A 19931-nucleotide genomic window follows, 5' to 3' on the forward strand; every position below is an offset into this window, starting at 1 on the left:
GGAGTAGTAGTACTCTTGTAGTACTCCAGAAGTTGTGTTAATAGTACTGTTATTCTAGTTGAGTGTGCTCGACGGGTATTCCATTCGTTTTACGTACGTGTAGGAAGGAAATAATCGTTAGTATATAATTTGAAGGAATAAAGCAGTCTTTGTTTCAATTGTGTTGCCTCGAGGCGTACTCTCTTCATTTCACGTAGGAAGAAAATAATGTATAATTTGAAGTAGTGAATTTGTGTTGAACGGAAGGGCCTTGTCGTACCTAACCTGCGGGGAGTGTAAACAATTATTTCTATTCCAAAACGGATGGGAAGGTCATTTACAAGTGCTTTACTTAGTTGATGACTTTTAAGTGGTTAGTGACGCATTCATGAAACCACGAGTTTGGAATAATTAATTTTTTATCCTTCACTCAAGGATTCCCTTGGAATCGCCGGAACTCTCTGGAGCACCACACTCACTCCCCGATAGCGGCTCTAAAACTTTCATAACAGGTATTGGGATAATTATTTATGGCATTGGTCTGCCTGGTAGTTCCCACTTAACAAGCCGTTTTGTGAAGAAAGGCACACGAAACCAACGTTAAGTTGTAACCCGAGTTAAGTTACAGAAAAATCGATGTGGAATTCAGTCGAGTTCTGACTAAGGTGTGAATGAGTTATCTCATGAGCTCAGTTTGCCCACCATGTCGTAGGAATGCATTGTGCTAGTAGCTGCTGTAAGTCCTCTGATTGCCAACATATTCTGTTCACATGTTGACAAATTTAAAAGGAAGGTGATAGCAAAAGAGCGAGGGAAAAAATGTTTACCTCTTATGATCCAACTCAAAATTCGACGCTCGATTCGATGAGGTCGAAGGTTTTCAAAGAGTTCAAATGAAGACCTCATTAGGCATCTTAACTACTCGTTGATTTATCTTGAAAGCGATCAGATTGTTCCTTCCGTCACGTGAGTAATAAGGCTAGGCTATCTTACTTGAATTTTTCCGTATGTCGGGGATAGAGCACACATGAGAATGTTCCACCAGGTCTCTAGGCTCGAACGAGCTAAGCAAACTTTTCATGGCAAATGTTTCTCAAGCTTGAGGGAGCGTGTATGCATTGGGCGGCCCTATCGTCTTCCGAAAGCCGCCAAGAGGGCGTGGAAAGCGCGGGCGGCATGAGATCACCAATTATTCGCGTAATAGGCGGTTTTCAGCTGGCGATAGCATTTTATTTTTCGTGTAGGCCGAAATTTCTTGCGTGAATTTTCTACTTTTGTGGTCACGAATTGTGTGTGATGGGGAAATGATTACATGTCTGTCCTATAGTTAGTTTACTTTGTTTGCAGACTGAGACATAACATTTATTTGCAGAGGAGAGAGATTAACATACTGCCCCTACGGGAAGTAGGTTATGTTAATGCTTTGCCTATGCTTGTCTCAGAATGCTTCTCAATTCAGAAATTTGGGGCCTTTTGCGTACGTATGATCTCAAAATCTATGCGATGGGAGTCTAATCAGCTAGAAATTACTAATCTCCTGCGAGGAAAGGGAGGCTCAAATTCTTCACCGTGACGACGGATTCTGGAAATGGAGATTTTGAAAACTCCAGAGAAGTGAATGGGATATCGTGAACGTTACCTTAAGTTAGCACTCAGGCAATGGTTTATAGGAAATGAGACCCATCAACCTCAAGCGTTAACTCGTGACTGTGGTTAAAGTTTTTTTTTCCTAATGGTTGTTTGATGTTGCCATAAGGAGGGAATTTTAATTTAACCTTACTTCCTAGATGCCGTTGATGGCTGCCCTACTTGCAACGCATAAGCTCTGCTGATTCTCGGCGCACGTGAAAGTTGGAATTAGTCAATCGTTTCTTGAAATGAATGGCCGGATACCATTCATTCACGAAAGCTTTCGAATCTCCGAGCTCGTAAATAATTTTACTTGTGCCTAGTGATTCAGAAATCGTGTGAAATAGTGGAACTAACAAGTGCCTTCGTGAAATAGAATAAGCTGGCATTTAGCTAATTGCGTAGTAGAGAAAGGATTTCGCGAGAGCGCCGAAGTATGGACTTACTCATCATCATCGAGGTCATTAGTCCTAGAATTAGTTTGACGCACTGCACTTATCAATACTCTCATAATTAGGTACGCCTTTGTATTTATACTTTGTTATATCACTTATTGTACTCACTGGGCTTGTTCTTCTGGCTCATTTTATTCCTTCGGCCTGCATCGTCTACTTGAATGTTCGTTCGCTAATCCCTTCTTCTGTACTTTGTTTACCCTCTATCAATTTGACCTTCATCATTCTCTCGTAGAACATATTTCCATTGTTTCTAATCTTCTCGTTTCCGCTCCCATTATTGACCATGACCTCATAATTATAGAAACGTGTGCTCCATTAACAGAGGAATTCAGTAAAGATCTTCCACACTTCCAGGTTTGCTTCGCATCCATGGCGGTCGACTTTCTTGTGCAAATCCCACTGTGCTTGTGTTTTATTTCACCTTGACATTGCGTCATCCATCGCTGCTCATTATGCTCCTGTTCCTACTTGTTTTACATTCTGATTACTCAGTTTTATATCCAATATTCCTTTTTGATTTTCGGATTGAATGCCATTTTCGTGGTTACGATTTCATTAAAATATCATTAGCTAAATTCGGCGTAGCAGTTAAAATATCCTAAACATGATAATGGAGGTAATTAAAGGATGCAGGATTCCCGTCATAAATGTATTAGGGACCTGGTTTTACCAATATTGCTTTATTCAAACCATAATTACGTAATTCTGTATTCCTTAGTGCCTGTGGTCACGATTAAAGCGGAAATCTTACGGTTTAGTGTTGATTGGACTAGTTGATTTCTGTGTTTACACGTAAACTGTGGGGGTAGAGATCGAAACCTTTGGCCGTCCCTTCGTCTCCGACATAATCTCGAAACACCTCCGAAGAGGGAGGGAGAGAGAGAGACGTGCTTCGTTTCTTCGCGTCCCCCCGCACGCGGTCTCCCTTTGTCCTCTGCTGCGTCCCCCTCCCCGCCCCATTCAACCCTTTCCGCCCCATTCATTCCACCTCAAGTTCTCCGCCCCTCTCGGCAATTCAACTCCCCCATCCGACCCTCCTTGTATGCTCAGCGTACTTGACGCTCACTTTGCGCAATTCCCTTCACCCACGAGGTCACCATCCCCTCCCAAGAGTGCATGCCGTGCATTGTGTTGCCGCCCCCTGTTCTCCCCTGCCTCCCCTTAGTCCACCCCCCTTTCGCTCTCCCCCCCGACAGCTCATTCGCCAAGAGAGAGAGAGAGCCGTTTCCTGCCCGTTGTTGATCTCCTCGCACACCCTCCTCTCCCTGACAAAAGAGTTTCTTCTTCTCGGGATTGCTCCCCTGCTCGCTATCGTAAACTGCTCCCTTTTCTTCCCGTAAATCTTAAGAGTTGACACCCTTCTGCTACTCACTGCCGGGTACGAATGGGCGATCTTAAAATTAAAAGAGGAAACGATCAGCATCGTATCGCTGGAATTTTCTCTCTTTGAATATTATGTTTCGAAAGATTATCCCGAGGGAGACGGTCGTCATCTTAAAATACAAGAATAGGATTATGGGAGGAATGCAGACAGGGTCAGATCGTCTCCCTACGTATTTTCGTAACTCGTGTTCTCATTGGTCGCCTCTAGATTGAGCTGGTGTGCAAAGCGATGATTGTCTTCTGGATAATATCCGCAACATCGGGTCTGCAAAGCACACTTGACGATGTTTTAGGTCGGTGTTGCGGGTTAGGTTGGCGATTCGAAGAATCGGCAAGGGTTGATATCGGATGCATTGGGAATGGATATTGAGTGGAAACTATCTATACGAAAAAATCTTAACTGCTGATCCCACGGTGAGTTCGGAAGTAACTCATGAAAGGACTAGATAAATGAATGATATTAGTATCGGATCGAATCGAAATGGAATCGAATATCAATTGTATCTATTGTTTCGACAAAAACTCGGGGATGGTATCGTACTTGAATGGATATTGCGAGTGAGTCGAAGGGGAACCGCGTGCTGAATTGTCAATGTCACCCACACTTCCTCTCCCATCCGCCGCAGTTGGCGTCCCCCTTTCTGCCTTCCCTTTTCTCCCTTCCCTTGTCTCCTCTTCCTGATGTTTTTTTCGCGGTCGCATTTCAATTGAGGGGACGGCGTAAACTGCCGCCCGAGTCCTTATGAGGTGCGGGTGACAAAAGCCGCGGCTTTGCAACTACGGAAATCGGTTTGAAGTTGGCGACGACTGGTGCACACGCTTCGTTTGCTAAGAGAGCGAGTTTGAATTCCGGTCGTTACAGTCTTTTAATGAGTAATCGTGTTCTTTCTGAGTATACGTACGATAAGTTATAATTAGTCATGTTTAGATACTTTAAGAATACTACGCACAGATCTATTAGCGATATGTATTTAAGTTGACTTTAAGGCTGTTCCCGAGTGAACGTCACGTCAAAATTAAAACGACATGCACGAACAACATAAAAGTAGTGGGAGAAGATGAGAGAAAATAAAAGGCAAAAAAAATCGTCAATGGTACTCAAATTGCACTAATTGTCCACCAGTTAAATCATTGAATCAGTTTTCTCTGACAAAATGGCTGCATGAGGAAGATAATTTAAAGAAACTTGAGATTTTCACGAAGGCGTTTTCCTTTCATTTTAATGGAAAAAACAAAGCTATTTGATCACGTAGATAAAAAAATGGTTCACTTACCATTTTGTAATTCCTACACTACCCCCCGCCAATTCCACAAATTACTCCCACCCTCAGAAACCCAAGTGCCTCGGGTTGCCTCCGCCAATGACTATAACTATTGTTAGTGTATGGAAATGGTGGTGGAGGTGATTGTGAGTTCAAAACAAAGGTTTAAGTTTTCCCCCGAAAGAGGGATTTGCCGTCAATTCCTTTGTGCCTTCGGTGGGGGTGATCGACTTCCACGCCTGCCGAAATATTCTGGACTCGTGGAGAAGTTATTTATTAAATCAGCCGAGTACAAAGGGGATCGTCTACATCTACACAATGGCAAGGGAACCGCAAGGTAGTGTGGCGGAGATTGTTGGAGAGCCACCCTTTCTGTAAAAAAATGCATTCATGCAAAAATATTTATGCATTTTTAAACGTGTGTGTGTTTATATACCGTGGTTCAAGTTCCAGAGAGAGATTAGCGGAGGAACAGATAGATTTAAGATTTCATTTTTTCCACGAACGATAAGGGATCATAATAAAATTGTCCGACCGCGGTAGGGTCATGTGCGGGTAATAATTAGTCTGGTGTGTACCCACCCCCTGCCACACACCCTAGCGGTGGCTTGCAGGGTACCAAAATAAATTTTAAAAGTTGAAAAGATATTATCGATATGCCTAATTTTAGCGGTCAAACGTGTTAATTTCAAAATCTTATCTTCCGACGTTGAAAAAAGCAAAACGTGTGTTTCATGCAAGGAGAGAATTTTAATTCTATAGTCCTCTGAAATATTTTGATCAGCGAGTGAAATCTAGAGAATTTCTGAAAAGTATTCGTTACTCTTTTCATAATAGCCGCCTTAGTAATTATATATATATATATATATATATATATATATATAAACTTATCCATACATATATATATATATATATATATATATATATGTATGGATAAGTTTATCATTAATCTACCACTAGAAAGCATTAAAGTCTTTTGCTAATTTTTAAAATTTAAGAAACTCGAAAAACTAGAACATCTTACTTGAAATGGCAGAAATACTCGGAAGTAATCCATAACGATTATTGAACTAAGTATTTCACAGAAGATATGACTCGGCTGATTCCCCATTCCTATTTAGAATAGGAAATTGACTGGGACAATGTAAATGGAAGCAGTATTCACTTTTCGATAACCTTAACCTTTCATGTCCCTCGGGAAGCTCGTTTAAGATGGTGGGAGGTTTTTTTAAGCAAGTCATGTCTGTGCGAGTGAGACTGTGTCTTAAGGTAATGTCGCAAGGAGAAGGCTGACGAAAGACTTACTTCGACTAAATCGGCTGTAACCCTACCTAAAAGTAATCGGCATTGTCTCACTCTTGATAATCCCCATGGCAACTCGGCATCAATGGCAATGATGCGTATCCATTTGTGCCTATTCCGCAGTTTCAATCTTTTAGCTTGCGATTGATCGACTCCTCACTCCACGCAAAGGACGTACCCCCCCCCCACCCCACTGCATCATGGGAAGGGCGGAAGGTGGGTTCAAGAGTGCATCCGCTGAGTGCCGAGTGTGGGGATTCACATCGACGCGTGCCATCCGGCCAAGTTTATGCACTCGAAATTATTTCCGTTCCTAGCTTTGGAAATGCGACCTTTTTTTTCACCCTCTTTCCGCTCATAAATTTCCCTTTCATTCGAGTCGAGCGATAATTTCATTCGAGTGATAATTTGATCTCGGTGCGGTGCCCTGTCACTCCTTTCATAGTCTTCGTTGCGTTCTGTCACTATTGCCAGGAACGAGCGACGCAGCCGGCCTACTATGTTCGATAAGGGGGGGGATAGGAGGGGTGCGGCCCTGCACATATGCGTGGGCAGTCCTATTGTATCCCGCTGACGAGTGGGATTGAGGGGGGCGATCTCGTGCATTGTTGCCGCACTTATCCAGGACGCCTGCCATTGTCTGGATGTAGTTTTAGCAGGGGTGCCATGGGGGTGGCTTGTGAGGTCAATATTCTTGGGAGGGATTTAGTCTGCGGGGTTAGTCTGGAATGGATTAAGACGTCAAACCCCCTTATACCTTCCGAGAGTCGCGTGGGTCGGGTGTGGATGGGACATCGTATCACATTACAATTCGGTTGAAGCGGGGTCACGTGCATTTATTTGGTGAGTGGCCCGGTCGCTGATCGTCTTTTGTCCGTTTTTTTTTTCACCCCTTCCTTAGTATGCCGAAGAATGGTCCACTGATTCTGTTTGAGTTTTGGGTTTCAGATTGCTTCAGCAATACGTCATCTGGCTAAGCGAGGATTTTTAGATTAGTCATTATTTATTCTCCCGAGGACGCAGGGGGGGTGAAAATCCTCGTTCATAATTTGTAGCTTAAACTCTAGGTGGTCGCAAGGGAGTTATCGTTTCCACGGAGAGAATCGGCAGAGAATATTTACTTGCGACTTTGTATTCCTTGTCGATGCACCGTGTTATTTGTTTGGCCTTAGAAACCGCGTGCTTTCGTCACTCACACAGGAAAATAAGAGGGTGAGTCATCCCTCACTATATGTTGAGTGGTCCTATAAACAACGTTAATTAATGCAGGAAGTTGTTTATAGTTGCTTCATCGCCAACTTCGCAGCAGTGAGGTATAAAAGTCCGCTTCGCAAAAGATGACGCAAGCGTTGAGTATCCTGTTGTGTTTCGTAATTAACGGAATGGCAAATAGCTACGTGACAACCATGAAGGAAGAGTTGAACGGAGTGCAGATGAGCTGTGAAAGAACACTTATAAGTACCGTAGTATACGCTTTCAATACCCTATTAATCCTGGTTGAAAGTGACATCGCGCAATGATTGTGATAACGACTCATGCCAATGAGCCTCGGAGTTGACGCCAAACATCCCTAGGATTTAGGAGCCGAAATGTTTGTGATAAAACGGATAAGTTCAGGAAAATAGACTAGAATGACGAGATCTAAACGGTCCAAATTTTCCCTAGGTAACGTAGCGTATTTTCTTATTTTAGTACCCTGCAAGCCACTGATAGGGTGTATGGCAGGGGGTTAATACACACCAGACTAATTTTGACCCGAACATGATCCTCCCGCGGTCGTACAATGTCATTCTGATCCTTATCGTTCGTTGAAAGAACGACTTCTTAAATAAAGTATATTTGTTCTACACTTAATCTCAGTTATGTTGAAAATGTATTATTACACCCACCGTACTTCGGAAGGAGAGACCATGACAGTAAAATTAGAGAGATCGAGTGTAGAAGAGATAGATTTAAGATGTCATTTTTACCACGAACGATAGGGGATCATAATAACATTGTCCGACCGCGGTAGGGTCATTTTCGGGTAAAAATAAGTCTGGTGTTACTCACCCCCTGCCACATACCGTAGCGGTGGCTTGCAAGGTACGTGTATAATAATAATCTCTCTAATTTTATTGACATGATCTCTCCTCCGTAGTACGATGGATATAGTGAAACATTTTCAACATCATTGCTGAAGAGACCTCCTTCCAATTTATGCAAGAGCTTCAATCTGTAATTTAACCTTCGCTCCGTTGGTGATTCCCAGCCTAGATCCTCTAATATTTTGGGTACGCTGCTAAGTTTATCATAACAGCGTTTTACAAATCTAGCTCCTCTGCGCTGTACGCGATCCAATTCGGCAATTAATCCAACTTCTTGAGCATCCAATATACTTGCAGTTTATTTTGAATGAAACCTAACCAGCAAAAGATAACACATCTCTTTGGCGTTTTTAGTAATTTTAGATATGCATACACAACCCGCAGCCACATGCCCTAATGGCGACTGGCAGTTTAAGATGTAGATGTGTACATTTTCAATTTGAAGTTTGTTTTGGACTAATTTCGAGCAATCGAATATTAATTGTTAAGAATGCTACTTTTTCGGCTCGATATTTTAGTGCTCGATTCTCCTTTAAATGAACACGTGCGTGAAGAATTTAATACGAGTCTTGGGTAATTATGATCCAGGGACTAGCAATACTGCAAAATGAAATTGCTGAATTCATCTTGAATTAATGTATTCCCTTTGCTCTACTCGTCTACTCTTCCAGCGGCTCTCCAGCAGCGGTGACATTTCTCATGGCGCAACCGAAGTTGTTCAAACAAAGGCTTTCCCATCTGTAAGTCCTGCTTGCTTTGAACGCCTTGACTTATCTATAAACCAGCTCGCCGCTTACCTTCGCCCCTTCCCATCGTCCATGCGTCCCCCCCGTGTGCCCCATTCTAGCGTTTCCTCTGCGTATACATTCGAAGGAGATAACGGACGCCCCGCCGCCGTCTCTCCCCTCCGCCTGCCGGCCTGCCTTTCAACCGCCATCCTGATTCGCCCTCCACTCGAGCTGTCTGAAATGTTCTCTCATATTCCGCAGGAGACGTGTTTCCCCAGTACTCTTGTTTTCTTCTCTGTGCACGTGAAAGCCGGTAACAGTTGGTTATATTTCACGCATTTAAGATAACCGAGGGACAGGGAAAATGATAAAACCAATTCTCTGATATACTTCCCGTCCCGTAAATAGTCGAACTTATTTTCGGTATTCGGTCAGTATTTTCGTTTCGACTGTTCATTCGACGTTCTCAATGTTTTTTGAACCTTTATATTGGCAATCATAGTTTTTCCAGCGTCATGTAATGTATTTGCACGATTGAACGTAATTTTCTACTTTGTCAGTAAATCAAATGTAGCTCTGTTCGTCAATGTCTTGTAATCAAAGCTGATTTACTTGTAATGCCTTATTAATTAGTATTTTAATTAACTATCAGCCAATTCTTCAGGAAATATAAGCTATATTTTTCACAAAATGTTGCATTGTTTAGGCAGGAAACCATAAAGTGTGGACTTATTTCTTTAGATCTTATGCAATAGGATTATTTGTAATACAAGATATGTATGTCCTTCTGTATAAAATTAAATCATAGGACTTTTTTAAGCTTTAAACAAATAATTTACCTGATCTAATGGAAGTGGAATGTTTGAAAGCTGAATCTTTTTTGGCAAGCTACTGAAAATGTAATGCCATTGGGCCTGAATTTCCTGGGCGTGAGATATCCTGTGTAAGACGATAGATAGAGATACGATATAGTAAGTTAAGAGGGGAGTGAATGCATGAGACCCTGGAAGAATTATGGAAGTAAGCTCTTGTGTGTATTTCTTCAACTGGCGAAAACACACGAGGGAAATTTTCTTGAAGTAGTTCGCACATTTTGAAATGGTGATGTGTCATCGATATGTGTACGAGATGGAATCTGCACCCGTAATATGTCTCTCGGTGACGTAGTATTTCCCATAAGTCATTCTCATCTTATACAAAGCGTGCTTTAATTAGTGAGTGTCAGGCATTGTTGCGACTCTATCTGATGAAACGTATTTAATATCTTCTTCTTTCTTAGAATTCGCTCGCTTATCTTGAAAGGGGGACGGTGCCATTTTTTTGGAATTGACGTCGGCATTCGCCAACTGAAGTGGAAATGCTATAAAATTAAGAAAGGGAATCGTTTTTCGAAAGTAAAAATAATCGTCGTTATGGCAATATGTGAATATAATTGGATTGGTCGTTGGTGGGTCAGTGCAGTGTGGATTGTGGTTTTAATTCACGGACCCAGAAATTTGTCTTTGGAAAGAAAGCAACCGTTTGAGAAGGGAAAAAATTTGTCTCAGTGTTCCTGGAAATAGCCTATGACATCTTCAGCCACTGCTAAAAGGATTTCTTGAGTCTTTATGACGAAAACCCGTGACAAGTTGCTCTGCCCTCCTTCGAAACTTCCCGCGTTGATGGTTCTTTTAATGCTATCAGAAAAAAATGGAAAATAAATACAACAGTGTATAGAAATAATATTAGTATAATTGGGCATAATTTTCTAATTAATCGGTAAATGAATAATCGCTATGTTATTTCTCCTTTTGTATGCACAGAGATAATTTTAATTTTGCTTGTGCATTTTTAAACAGCAGTTGATATATATATATATATATATATATATATATATATATATATATATATATATATATATATATTGATTTCACTACCCTGCAAGCCACCACTAGGGTGTGGCAGGGGGTGAATACTCACCAGAGTAAGTTTGACCCGAATATGACCCTTCTGTGGTCGGACAATGTTATTCTTATTCCTTATCGTTCGTGGAAAAATGGCACCTTAAATCTAACTGTTCTACACTTAATCTCTCTAATTTTACTGGCATGATCTCTCATGCCGTAGTATGATGGGGGTAATAATACATTTTAAACATCTCTGCTAAAGAGACAGCATTTTTTTCTGGCACTTAACCTTGCCCCTGCTAAATGCTAAAACTATGCCAAATCAATTCTAAAGCAGTCAGTTTATGGAAATAGTTTTTTTGTAATAGGACGAAATTTCGAATTAATCGGTAAACGAATGATAACTATGCTTTTTCTCCTTTTGTCAATAATGACAATTTTAATTTTGCTCAGGAATTGTGAAACGTCAGTTAACCTTATCCTTGCTCAGACCTGCTCTCTAAATATTTCTTTCATTAATTCTTAGTCCGTAGTAGTAATTTTACCATCTTGAAGCTATTTATTTAATGTCTTCATTGCTTTCTCTAGGTTGGGTCGAGAATCTACCATCGGTTCGAGAATTTCTTCGGTCAGTAATGGTTCTCGGTAATTGTTGAAATGTCTTCAGGCTACTTCATTGTTCTCAATTGAAACTTTGCCTTAAATTATTGTTCCTGTAATTTCTCATTCTATGAATAGGTGTATTGAATATTTCCTTGCAAAAGTGTTACGTGTTCAATTGAAATTTTCCTTGCAAAATTCTTTAAAGTTGGTGCATTTTAATGCTCCCATCGACTGCCATTATCTGAAGTCTTATCATTCATACAAAGTGTTTCCTAAGGAGTCTGAAGATACTATTCCTCCCAACTTTAATGACTGCTTTATATAATTTAATAATAACAGTGGACGCAATATTGATGTGTTCACACTTTTACACATATTTTCTGCTGCGGTAGGCTTTCACTTGTCACCTCAATTATCTGCTCTGGACTATTTTCTCCTGAATGTTCAAGGGAGGGAAAAGGCGTATCATTATGTTCACCTTTAGCGGTTTGTTTTACGTAAAAAAAAATGAAATTGTCTGCCGACGTTAAGCTGTGCGATTTTCGTCCTTGTTGCGATTGCTGCGCCAAAGGCAACAGGCGTCGTTGCATTGAACCAGATTCATTTATCGTAATAATTTAAAATGGTAATCCAAAGACACTTGGACATTTCTCCTGGCACGCCCAACTGCGCTCGTTTGAATGCCTTATTCATTCCATTCACGCCTCCCCTCTCTCTCTCCTTGAACTGGGCTGGCCGCTCCGTTCTCCTCATTTTTTTCGTGCGGACCCATCGTGTTTCAAGAAGTGCATCGCGTGCCATGTGTTGGGTATGAAAATGGCCACCCTGCCCCACTATTTGATGCTCGAGTCACCATTCATCAGCGGTTTGTCTGAAACAAGCCGTTCCCCTTCACAAATTGGAGTAGCAGTTACGCTTTCATCGCATTCATGATCCGTAGGACGTAGAACACATTTTCCTTTGGTGCGAACTCGGATCCTAATGAATGGATCGATTTCGGTGTCATTCGCATCTCAAAGTAGACCGTGAGTTGTGGAAAACATGATCGAAAATTGCATGTGCGGCGAATGCGATAATAGACTTTTTTGGCTTATACTTAGGAATATATTTATGCTTTGCGTTATGCAGTTTTTCGTCACTGGGACAGATTATTGTTTTTATTTATTTATTTAGTACCGTGCGAACCACCGCTTGGGTGTATGGCAGGAGGTGAATAAATACCAGCCTAATTTTGATCCGAATATGATCATACCGCGCTCGGACAATCTTATTCCGATCCATTATTGTTCATGGAAAAAATGTATTATTTATTTTCGAATTACTTTGCAATTAGGCGATTTTCCTGGTGGCAACGGTCAAGTTTGGTCAAAGATAACTCTTACAACGAAATATACATACATACACGCACTAGAAAAACAGATAGGAGACAAAATATTCTTAAATACAATGACACTTCCACATCACATGCAAACAAACTTCCACATCACATACAAAATGCCGTCCACATTACATACAAACAATATTTTAATAACTACAATGAAGTTTATTACCCAGTGGCTGCTCTACATTTGTACTTAAAACTTCTAAAATTGGATGGAAAGGGCTCAAACAAACCTCCAGGCAGCTGGTTCCAATCAATAATAGTTCTATTTAAAAAAAAAGTATTTTTTCTTATTTGTTTTTTGCTTCCTTATTTTTATTTTGAAACTATGGTCGTTTTTTCCCTTAAAGTTAGGCTTTTCTATCCCTTGCCATAAGTCTTCCCTCGCTTCGTCCTCTCTAACAATTCTATACATCGCGCCTAACCTACTCCTTTTCCTTCTATTTTTCAAACTCTCCCATTTCAGTATATCTAACATTTCTGTGACACTATATCTTCTTTTGTACCTTCCGAGTGCATATCTTGCTTCCTTTCTTTGAACTTTTTCTATCATTTTAATATGTCCCACCTCATATGGATCCCTTACTATGGAGTATTCTAGGATAGGGATAACCAGTACCTTATATGCTTTTTCTTTTGTGGCTACGCCACTTTCTTTTAAATTTCTCATTACCCAATGCAATACTTTAAATGCCTTCCGTGTCAAATTATCTATTTGGACCCCCCACCCAAGATGACATCCCACCCAAAATGACATCTTAAATCTATCAGTTCTACACTTGATCTCTCTAATTTTACTAACGTGGCCTCTCCTACCGTGGTACCATGGGGTTAATATAATATATTGAAAAATAAATAATTGAATGATAAATTTTCCATATCACTGCTTAAGAGATATCCTTTCAATTAATGCAAGAGATTTAATCTGTAATTTAACCTTCGCTCCGTGAGTTATTCCCAGCCTAGCTGCTCTAGTATTTTGGATACGGTGCGAAGTTTAGCCTAACGACGTCTTTACAAATCTAGCTCCTTTACGCTGCACGCGATCCAATTCGGCAATTAATCGAACTTCGTGAGCATCCCGTATACTAGCAGCATGTTCTAAATTAGGACTAACCAGCGAAAGTTAACATTTCCCTTCGACCTTTTCATCACATTTACCCAGTACTCTTCTAATTAATCCCAATTTTTTGTAAGCTTGTCCATATCTTCCCCGTGTATTACGTCATACTAGTTAAGTTATCATGTTACTTTTTCTAGGAGGGATAGAGTTTTTGAGAAATTGGGACCTCTGTTCGCATGTATTTGACTCCATGCATGTTGGGGTTGGGAGAGAAATACAGCGATACATATTCCGCGGATTTATTGACTACATTGGCGTCGTCCGATTTGATCCAATTCCCACGGCAAAGAGTTGTCGCAGCTGCCTTGTCTGGATTTCGATGTTTCCTTCCCTCGCTCCCATCCATACGCATGCTCATCGCTCGCAGCAGCTTTCCCTCGCGTCTGCGCTCCGGAAGTCCTTAAATGCTTCGTGATTCCAGTCTCCTTGCCGCTCTTCGACATTAAGCCATTGCCTAGTAATCGATGCACTGGAGGGAAAAACGGAGCGACATTCCATGCACGGATGAAGCCGAGAGCTCTTGGCGACGCACTGCTCCGGCGTTATGGAGTCGAACCTACCGTTCGAGAGCTGTTCAGATCAGTGTTATTTGCAGAGGAAACGGTGGTGAAAATGTGTCGTAGGTACAACATGTCGGTTGCTAGTTTGCGTCATTTGGAGAAATGTAATGGTTGCTCCGAGGGACCAAAAGTGACTGCTTCATTTTTATTAATATTATCACGTAGTCAGATGCGACTCTACCATTGTGTATCATTTTTAATATTTAATGCTTCTAAAACTTTTTAAGGAGTTATTATTACTATCCGTAATGTACCGGCTAAGGTAGGTTTTTGAAGGAAATAAGTTACCATGCCAACTATTCCTATCCCATCTTCATTTGCTTAACATAACTCTCGTCTATCACTGATTATGGACAGAATTAAACAATTATGAGAAGATAAAAAGTTGGTTATGCATAAGTATAGGGTACATCTGCAAAGCGGGGGTGCGAGTTGAATGAATCGGGGCATGTTAGGGTACCCATAGCTGTAGCCATACGTGCATCGTTACAGATATAAAAATATATTTTCTCATATACGAGTAAACAAGCATCTTAACCCTTATACCCACCTCATGCTATAATCGGTGTGTTCGTCTGAATCATTTAATGTTGGTGTTTAATTAAAAATATTCAGGCGCTTTGATTCAATTTTGTTATGATTTTGTATATTGATCTATAAATATAATTTGTGGTCAAAACAATTCTCGCGGTGCCGCAAGTAGACTGAGATGTCCTATGCCTTTCAAGAATATTTTTATAATCTCTTCGTGAATCAAGAGACTCCAAACGTCATTTTTCCAACTTGTCCGTAACGCTTACTCTCTTAATGAAGCAAACTTTAACCAATCTAGAGGATTTTTCCGAGTCTTTTCCGAATCCTGTACTAAAAGTTTTCTCCCTTTCTCTCTATTTCTCTAACTAAAGCTTAGCAGCACCTTTCTCCAATCTTTTCAATATATTAATGGAATCTTCCTCCTTTAAGACTTATCTATTCTTCTGATGTTTGTGCTGCACGAAGGGTTTGACGTGAGGCAAGTATTGTAAATTTTTTTGAGTTGCCTGATCCGAGCTCACGCATTTTATAATTTACGTCTTGTTCCTCTTTACGTTTGCTGCAAAAATTGCTACATAAAAAAAAATGCTAAATACTAAGATTTGGTTGAATCTTACTTTTGTTTCCTTAAGGCAGCTGTGACTTCTCTGTTGTGCTATCTTGTTTCTTTGTTATCGTGTTGGAATTTGTCTGCATTACATTTCTCTATCCTGTCACGTCTAATATTTAAAAAAAATTCCAAATGGGTTATGCATTAGCGCTGTTAGTTTCCAAACTCGAATGTTTTCAATTCGTGTTTTATTCCTCTAGAAGCCTATTAAAGGTCTTTTTATGAGATAGTTATAGTGTACGCTGTTCTTTAATCACTTTCACTAACTTATTTTACATAATTAGCGGCATATTAGTCGTAACTATTTCGAGTTTGCTGTTACTTATTGTGGCGATAAAAATAAATAGTTTTTTAATGGGAATTGAGAAAATACATTCTAAAACATTTAGTATGAATCTGATTTTCCTACAGATTAATAAGGGTATTAACTTTGCATACTCAATTCGCCATGGTGACATTTCCCGGTGCGATTGCCAGTCGATTCATGGCTAAATCTAGCAATGTTCCTGCATCTATGCTCGATTCGATAGGGCGAATTTTTCCGGCAATTCACTTCTCCGAATCTGTTAGCGTTCAACAAGAGTGAACGGAATTCGTTAGCAAATGCCTTATGGGATCTGCAAACGAATGCCATTTGTCAAGCTGGAATAAAAGGTACGGGATAAATTGAGTCGTCGTCGGAATGGATACGACACAAGATCGCAGGATCTGATAGCGCTTTGTATTGGCTCTGAATCTTTCGACGAATTATACTTATTGCCGCGTTCCAAATCGCGCTCCCGTATGGGAGTAGATGAATGAAAGGATAGAAATTAGTGTAACTAATCCGTTATTTTACTCTCTGTTGTGTTATTTCCATAGTTAGAAATCACCTAACCACCATTGAGTTGAAGTCAATTTTTTTTCAGACATAACCTGATGGAATTGTTTCATTTTAACTGGTAATATATTTCCATTCCACGGCCATTCCATTGCATGGAGTAATTATTGTTATTTATGTTATAGGTTTTGTTACAAATTGACATCTTCAGGTGAATGCTTGGTCTATTTACATGTGCTCAGCAGAAGGTGTTACTTGGTTTTATTTACCAACTCTCTTTCGTAAGACGAATACTGTCTAACGAAAGAAGAATGTTGTCTAACGAAACAGAGTTGGTTGATAAAAAGAAATAAATGTATATTGTGTGCGGAATATGAGTGTTTTTTAACAGATACTTCATTTAGTAACTTCATTTGTTTACCGGATTGTCGTGGAGGTGGACATTTGCGATAAACGTATGTCATTCATTGTTTTAATTCATGTGACACGAAGGTATAGATTCTTTTATAACTTTGCAAAAATGCATATTTTATACCGTTTTTGCAAGCTTAGAAACTTTCAGTTCATGCTGAAATTGACAGTTTTGTCGAATTTGCGTATTTAATATTATTTCACATTGCACCAAAAATATGTTAAATCGTTATTTTAGTTTTCCATTAATCAAATCATTCTCATATCCTGAGAATTAGTACGAAAAATAGATAATAGATTATTATTAAAACATCAGGTCTTTCCTCTGGATTATAGTTTTTTCTTGATTGCCAAAAAATATCCCGTTCTCTGCACTACACTGCCTTCAGAACCTAACTAACTCTGAGTATCTCAGCTATCCGCCGTCATTTTTGCATTTTGTGTGATACTATAGAGAGTTAAAAAAATGCAGAGGTAAATGGATTAGGGTCACACTTTCAGGCGTAATGAATTTGTTAGAATACAGGAATCCTAAGAGGCCAAGGGAAAAATGCATAGGCTAAGTAAAAGACATGTGTGCTCCGAAAGACTTATGGGTGTGTTAATGAGGAGTTAGCATTAGGAGAGAAATGATGGAGGGGGCTGCAGCCAGTCTTCGAATTGATGTCCTTACGGGCGATACATGAATATGTATGAACTCATTTTTTTATGCATACATGTATATGGATAGTGCCCCCCGCCAAACACCCTTGCGACGTCTAGCGTGGCTTTGTAATTAATTATTTACTGTGATTCGGTCGAAATCGATGCATCCATAGATAAATTTTTTATCCATAGGTGAAAGTGCGTTTTTTTGCGATGAAATTGCCGCCCCAACGGATTTCGTGCTGATCCCTTGATGCGAATCGCCGTCGCTTGCCGAGAGGCGACGGTCGCTCTTATGGACGACCCAAGGAGCACCTTGTCGTGAGCTCCCGAGTGCACCTACTTAATTATGAACCCTTCTACTTCAACGTTGAGCGTGCATCGAGGCGACGCGACCGTCCGAATGCATTGACCAACTCTTGAGAAACTTATTTTGCTGTCACTGACGTGCAATGGGCAAGGCGCAATTAGACGGGAGAATGCCCCGTGGCCGTAAAACACTGAGGAAACAAAATACGTCCCGCGTCCGCGCGACGGTTTAGAGAATCGAAAAACGATGCATAAAATTTCCTTTAACCGCCTTTTTTAGCAATAAAAAAAAGGAAAGCACGGGTCCCCTAAGGGCGGAAAGGCGGAGATCATTGGGCAGATTAGGCAAACGTTTTTTTTTATTCTAGATACGGAGTCATAATAAACTGGGCAAGGAGAGCATACGGCAGGGTCATAAAAAGTCGTTTTTAAAGTCCGCTCCTAACTTGCGACCGTGTTACTGCCGACGTAAAACACAACGGCCGTGGCAAGAAAGGGAGAGATGGGTGGGGAGGGTAGTAGCCGATCGGTATGCCCGAGGTGGTACGACCGTGCATGGGGAAACTTGCCTTGGTAATGCCAATTCCCTCAACGGTTGGGAAAATCGCATTCCCCGAACTCTTTGTAACTCCCGTGTTTTCGTCTTGCCAGATTATACCATCGAATACTAGGAACGTTCGTTACCAGGGAGGGGGGGATTTGGAGGGAAAAGAACGAATGCGTTTTCCGAACGACTTTTGAAAACAAATCTCGGGAACGAGAATCGGCGCCAACGGTTTAAGTGTAAATGTAATACGCGAAATTTTTGCAACCTTTATGTTTTCGTGATTGAGTAACTTGCGTGGGTTTTATGAAAATATGCGCCTCTCCTACATGGGATAAGTGTCAGTTTCGCTGTCATTTAACTTTTTTGTGTGAGGCATGTAAATAAGGTACTATTGGCTTGCTGAAAAACGACTTATTAAATTTTGGATTTTTTTAAAATCATTACATGAGCACCAGACGCAGTGCTTCAGTTTTGTACTGAAATTCTTGAAAAGCCGTTAATGTATTTTTTTACATGCAAGGATTCTTACTGGTAACAATTCATTATTGTCTTGAACCCCTCATTACGGTGAATCTATCGAAAGACTTATATTAATGTCTCATGACGTAATAGCACGAGGTAAATTGATTAATATATAAGGATATATTTTGGAAACACTGCGTTAGGGTCATGTTCGGGTAAAATTATTCTGGTGTGTATTCACCCCCTGCCACACACCCTTACGGGTGCCTGCAGGGTATATATTAATAAATAAGGAAAATAATTAAACACCCAAGTTTCACTGGCGGATTGAAGACATTAAATCTTCCATAACTGTTTCACTGATTCTACTCTTGACTAAGGAACTTTTACAGGAACTACCGTTGACATACAGGTAGAACAACCTGTAGAACAACATTATTATACGAATTGTAAACAGAATCTGTTCCCAGATTTTAGATAAAACTAATATTTCGAACCGTAAGAAATAAATGAAATGAGTGCCCATTTATTCAATCTCACGTCAATCCTCCTCTAAAGAAGTGGTAGTCAAGTATAGTTATGGACTAAAATTGAGGTTTTAACGTCCATCCCTTGAGCTCGGTCGCAAGTTGCACTTAAATACTCCGGGAAACTATTAATGCCGTTCCTGATGCATCGTTTTGAGGCTCTACAAGAGTTAGTGGGGCCGTACCAAATGAAATGTGGGGGCTAAGAGGGAGGCAATAGGGGAAAATACGTATGGAAGTCTGTAAATGCTTACACTGGAAAGAACACACTCGCCAGTGATTTCAAAGCCAAAACTATGGAAAGTCTTCCAAGTTTTGTTTTTAAAAGAGGTTTGTCTAAGTTCAGAAAATCGCCTGTTTTTTATAAAACAAACGTGTTGTTGGTTTTTTTAAATGACTCTGGTTCCAACTCCAGAACAAATACGGTGTGCGGGTTGAATGAATGCTCGAGATCGGTGGCAAAAAATTGCTGAAATCGGGATTCTGGTTGTCGGTGAATATATTTGTCCGGCGTTTGCTTTCTCATTCTCAGTCCAGCGATCCCCTCTTGGAGCTCTCCATGCGTGCACCCCCGGTGGAATATTGGGACGTGACTATTTGCAAAGGAGGTATTTTATTATCAATAGTGTGTGCCCGACGATGGTGAACATGCGTCGATATCCGTGACGCATTAATAAAATCCGTG

General features: G+C 40.5%; 1 protein-coding gene across 2 annotated transcripts in view; it reads left to right on the plus strand.

The window, feature by feature from the left end:
• Nucleotides 1–19931, plus strand: part of LOC139698710 (insulin-like growth factor-binding protein complex acid labile subunit) — a 1245847-nt gene that overhangs the window by 1173132 nt on the left and 52784 nt on the right. The gene's annotated exons all lie outside the window — the stretch shown is intronic.

This window comes from Hetaerina americana, unplaced genomic scaffold (genome assembly GCF_022747635.1).
Source record: "Hetaerina americana unplaced genomic scaffold, ioHetAmer1.1.p SCAF_9, whole genome shotgun sequence".
Taxonomy (NCBI): Eukaryota; Metazoa; Arthropoda; class Insecta; order Odonata; family Calopterygidae; genus Hetaerina; species Hetaerina americana.